Source organism: Mauremys mutica, chromosome 4, assembly GCF_020497125.1.
Source record: "Mauremys mutica isolate MM-2020 ecotype Southern chromosome 4, ASM2049712v1, whole genome shotgun sequence".
Classification (NCBI taxonomy): Eukaryota; Metazoa; Chordata; order Testudines; family Geoemydidae; genus Mauremys; species Mauremys mutica.
Window position 1 is genome coordinate 83231515 of NC_059075.1, and position 6144 is coordinate 83237658.

Consider the following 6144-nt stretch of genomic DNA (forward strand, 5'->3'; position numbering starts at 1 on the left):
TCAGAAGTGGTGTGCCGAGTCTTCATTTATTCACTCTAATTTAAGGTTTTGTGTGCCAGTAATACATTTTAACATTTTTAGAAGGTCTCTTTCTATAAGTGTAATATATAACTAAACTATTGTTGTATGTAAAGTAAATAAGGTTTTAAAAACATTTAAGAAAATCTGCTCGCATGCCACCTTTGGCACACATGCCATAGGTTGCCTACTCCTGATTTAGATAATACTTAGGCCTGGTCTACACTGGGGGCGGGGGTCGAACTAAGGTACGCAAGTAGCGAATAGCGTAGCTGAACTCGAACTACCTTAGTTCTAACTACTCACCCGTCCAGATGCCGCGGGATCGAAGTCCGCGGCTCTCCCGTCGACTCCGCCACCGCCGTTCGCGGTGGTGGAGTTCCGGAGTCGACGGGAGCGCATTCGGAGTTCAATATATCGCGTCTAGATGAGACGCAATATATCGAACTCCAAGAAGTCGAACGCTACCCGCCAACCCAGGCGGGTAGTATAGACGTAGCCTAAGTCCTGCCATGAGTGCAGGGGACTGTTCTAAAAGACCTATCAAGATCCCTTTTAGCCCTACATTTCTAGGACTCTAACAGAGAGCAGCTTTGAACAACTTTGTCTGTGAATAAGTAAATCAGGTAAGCCACTCACACCATTCAACCTGATCATCAACAGCTTTGAGCTGCAAACTCAGATGAACGTGGACACCAAGGTTTTTTGGTTCAGGCTCAAATCAAATGCAAATTTCCACATAATACAAATTACTGTAGCAGAAATGCAATTATTTGTAATAGTGAAATGTGTAATTTAGGGCCAAATCCTGCAGCCTCAGGAATGTTTGTCTGAGTTTTGGTGTGCATATTAAATAGGATGTCCAGTCCAGAGTTCAGTTCCAGGGTTCTGATTCAGGACCATCTCTAGTTTGTATACCAAAGTGAGGTCCAGAGGATGAATTCACAAAGTAATCACCCGGATTGATATTATCCCCCACCCCTTGCACAGGGGAAGTAAAAGATCTATGCACAATTTTATTCCTACTTAAGCCCTCCAAATAGGGACTAAAGTGGTGTGTGAAGTCTCTCTGCTGGCCCCGTGCACAGGGGCAAGTTTCACATATTGTGACTAATTAAAAAGATTCCCAAGGTTTTGTCTGTTTGTCAGTTTCTTTTGAAAGAACTGTTGGTGCTCATGGGAAATATCACTAGGAGGCATAAAAGCCTAGTTATTGCATGCATACTACCAATACAATTGTGAGCGCACCATGCATCACACTGAAGTGTGATTCTACTCTGGAAAAAAGTGACTGTAAAAATGGCAACTTCTTACTGAACGTGTAACGTTGACAGAGCCCGGTTGCCTGTAGGATTGAACCTGGGACCTCTGGAGCTCAGTGTATGAGCCTCTGCTGCATGGGCTAAAAGCCAACTGATTCTTAGCTAAGGCTGTAGAGCAGACTCATTAATATCTGTCTTTTGCTAAGTGATCTTGGTGCCACTAGATGAGAGAGAACACCATACCCAAGAGGTGTGTGGGTTACACATGCATTCAGAATTATACCTGCCTTTAAACCACTAAAGATTTTTCTGCTCTTTTCTACTGCTAACTCTGCAGAACCAAACCAATACAATATTGTGAGCTGGATCCGGTTTTCTTGTGTGCATAATCAACAGAAGAGTTTGCACAGTTCCATTCTATACAACCTTGTTAACATAAATGGGTCTGCGTAGATATCACGGAGGGCATAATTTGGCCTGCAAACATTTTTTATTATGTACAATTAAGAATAGAATCAAACTTGATTCTAAAGTCTCAGATTGAGGTTGAAGGGTTGGCAGTGAGGTGGGGGGGGGACCTCTAATATTGAAAATCTGAAATTGATAATACATTTGATACTGAAATTGTTGAGTCATTAACATGAAATGCCACAATTTTACAGTCACTTTTTGGAGAGTAGAAATGCACCTTGTGTTCAGTGGCAAGAGAGAGAAAATGGTCTAATCTACTGTATACATAATTACAGGTAATTTCATAGTCTGTACGTACATATGCATACATTCACAGTGCACTCAGATTAGCAAAGTTTTCTGCATGCCTACATACAACACTGCCTTATGCCCCATCCTACAAAAACACAAAAAATAGAAAATATTTCAAAACTATAAGATCTGGTGCCATCTATCAGATTGTCCAGATAAATGGCAGCTTTCCAGTGGATCTTCTCTTCATTTGGAACATCTATTCCTTCCATCTCTACAGAGTGGTTATTAACATTAACAGATAGTAACTGCTCTGGAATGAGGAGGGAAAGGAACAGCTGGGTGGGAGGAGAAAAGTTATAAAACCAGATTTGTCTTTGTCAGGTCTACTGAATAAATACTGCTAATGGGGTTTCCAGCTCCTGAGAGTCTCCTAAAGGTCTTGTTTTTGGGACAAAGTCACCATGGGGGAGTTGCCAAGAATAAACCATAATTTAAAAATAAATATCATTCCTCTCTAGTTTAGAAGAACAACTCATAGCATCACAATTTCCCACAGACTTGAACATAGTTAGTGAGATGCTCCTTCTAAAGATATTTCCATTCTAGGGGGATTCCCCTTGAAAGATTCTAGCATGTTATTACAGAGTCACTATATGGCTGCCAAGGAGAGTCCTATGAGAAAATTACAACCGTGACATTGCCTCATGAGGTGTCTCTTCTCATTCTCCATGGGACTGGGAGAAAATGAGAACTGTGGGTGTTGCACCTCTCAGAATCTGGTGCATTTTGCACTAATTTAATTCTAATCTATATAGATTCTTATATCATGCTCACCACATTATCTGAATGCCTTCCAGTAGTTCATTAAGCGACGTGACTAACATCCATCACATGTTTGCTCTCTCATCCTGTCCCCAGAGGGAGGAGTGTGTTCAGCAGAATGTTTGTTATGGAATTTATTTTTATAACATACACATGTTGCTACATGTTTATCTTAGAGAAGGCCAGGTCAAAGAACTGTGCCTTGCTCTTAGAGCAGAAGGTTGTGAGGATTGTGATGGTGCTCAATTCTTGTGGGGTGGTCCACAGACTTGGGGTGGTCTTTGAAAAAGTGCGGACTCCTGCACAGATGAGTATTACCCTTAATGTAGGGAGTTCCATTGTGCCAGAGGAACATGGTTGTCCAACAGAGTCTTCATCTTGAGCTTTAGGCAATCTTGTAGATATCCTGGGCCCAGGCCATTGCCACCTTGAAAATTAGGATTGAGATCTTGAACTTGATGCTATATTCAATGGGAAACCAGTACAGAGAACATAGCACAAGTTTAATGAGCGAGGGTAGCCTGTGCTGCTGAGGAGATGCATTGCCGTGTTCTGTGCTAGTTGCACTTTCCTAAGTGCTGAAGGCTTCATGCTGAGGTTTATCACATTGCTATATTTCAGCCAGGAAGTGACAAAGGCATGAATAACTGAGGCCAGGTCACTGTTCACCAGGATGGGATGGAGCTCCTAGCTAACCAGAGATGGTAGAAAGCATTATTCTCTGGTGCTGCTATGTGGAAGCCTCATGTCACTGAGAAAGGAATCTAGGAGCAGTCCTAGACTACAGCCTGCATTGACCATGACTGGGTGTGTACCTTCAACCAAAGGACCTAGTATCTCACTGTCTTTGTTAGTGTTTCACTTGGATAACATCCATTCAGAATGTTTCTTCCTCTGAAGAAATTCAGACTGTAGGAGCTAAAGTCTCCTCCAATTTTGCCTTCATAATAGAGTGATATTAAAGGTATAATTAGAAGAGATAAGAAAATGGAGAGATTAAGTACTGAGAATATGGGAAACAAGCTTGTTCTGATTGGAGCTATAAGAAACTTAGTGTTTTGGTTCACAAGTTACATTTTGCAAAAACACATTTACCAAAATTTTGCAAAAAACACTAATTCTTGCTATATGTCAAGTACAGCAAGAGTACTTGTCTGGTCTATTACAACAATTCCTGAAGGCAAATTCTGAAGTTCTTAGTTAGGGACCCCCCCCCCCAAAAAAAACCAACAAAAACAACAACAACAACAACAACAACAAAAACGCAGCTTTAATACCCAGTCACAACTCTTAAAGATTTCTGCATTTGGCCCTTATTACCTAATCTTAGTTAAAGATGGCATCAATATTGCCTATGTAGCTATGTAACTAAAAGGAGGAGATGACTTTTTTGAAGAACTGGGGCTATAAATACAGTAGGACTCCCCCTACACAATCTATCCCATCCATCATGAGTAAAATGCAGGGTCATGACTTCTTCAGCATCACTCCAGAAAGTCTAACATACATATTCTATACAGAAAAATATAGTAGGTCATATTTTAATTGGAAATCCAGGTAGCTAATTATTGGTCACTTTTTCATTTCTACTGTACTTTGGAAATTAGCCTTCACCTCACTGCAAGAAAAGTTCTGCTTTTAAGTGCAGTTTCTAAGGGATAGCAGAATATTTACTTTATGAAAAGGACAGAGTACAGCTATGCTCGGGAAATGTTTTAATCCAATTATGGGCTTCAGTCCTTGCCATGTCAGACATAATACCAAATATTTCATTTTTGGCAATACTTTTCATTCTCTGAATGAATTTTCACACTCCAGAGGACTAACACACTAAAGGTAGACTGGATAAACATGGGTTGTGTTTATACTTGGTGTAAGTCCATTGATTTCAGCTGAGTTGCAACAGGGATAAATTTGACCCAATATTTTTATCTCCTTTCATTTGCTAAAGTAGATGCAGACAGTAAATCCTACTTTAGGATTTGCTACTTCCAAGTGCCATGTAATTTATGGGATTCTATAAGCAGTGATATTAATGCCCATGATAGCCAGTGAGGTACAATGATTCATTTTGCTTATATCACGTATGAGTGCTCCTACAGTATTGTTTTCATTCTTAATTCCAGCTAATCATTCTAAAACTTTGTTAGTATAAAAACCTGTATTTATGTGACCACTATTGAATTCAGACTGACACCCTGTTTTCCCACAAAACTCTGACCAAGTAGTCAAGCCTCTACTTGTGTACCGTGAGTTGTGCATACATCAATAAAATAAAGGAATCATTACTCTTTAATCTGTTATGCTATTAAAATGGGTGTATCAGGATTGTCAAGTCATTGCATACTTTTATTTCTTGTACTACTAGAGCTCATTCCTTTTGTAGAAATGGATTATGAATGTCACTGAAGAGGCCAATACTCATTACAGAAGAATTTATGTAGGCTGAGTGCATGATCTGGTATTTCATAAATAGATACCAAGTTTAGAAGTAATACTTCTAAAGGTACAACATAAAGGGGATGAGGTCTAGCGATGAAAGAACAGAATTGCAGGTCAGCAGTTCTGGATTCTGTTCCTGGTCATGCCATTGACTGTCACTTGTAAAGCAAAGCAAAATTTCTCTGTCCCAGTTTCCCTATCTGTATATTAGGGATAATGTGCACCTAATTTAATTGATCTTCATAGTTACCTTGGACAAGAACTGGTCCCCTTACCGAGACCTCTGTTTAAGTATTATCACAGAAGTAGATAATAAAGTAACTAACCTTAGGAAAGTACCTTGAGAATATTTGGTCATAGCTCCTGTTGACTGTACTATCATAGAAAGTTTAAAATAGCTTTTATGTTTAAATGAGATCTATACTTGATTGTGCCTGTTCATGATTTTTTATAACCAAAAAATTTAGGAGCATGATGGTTAAGATAATAGACGTATAGGGACTGATTTTTAAAAAAGAGAATCATCTAAATATACTGCATATACAGATATACAGCACATTCTGGGGATATAGCAGACTTGTACAGACTTAATGCATTTCACTGTATGCCATATCACCAATATATTGTCTACCAAACAGGAAAATATTTCCTATGAAACAAAACATACTTGTTTCATCATGTTGCTTGTTCCATATGGGTAGCAATGCCTATAGTTAAGGTCATCCACCACTTTTCATTGTAAGACCCTGTTTTTCAGTAGTATATAAGCTTTACGAGAACGTAAACCATTTGGGTTGAAATGTCATATGCTGAGTATCTGCTTAAGGCAGATTTTTTGGGAAAGTTTCAGCTAAAACAGTTCAGCTGTTGAAAAGTAGGTTAGGAAAAATAGGTT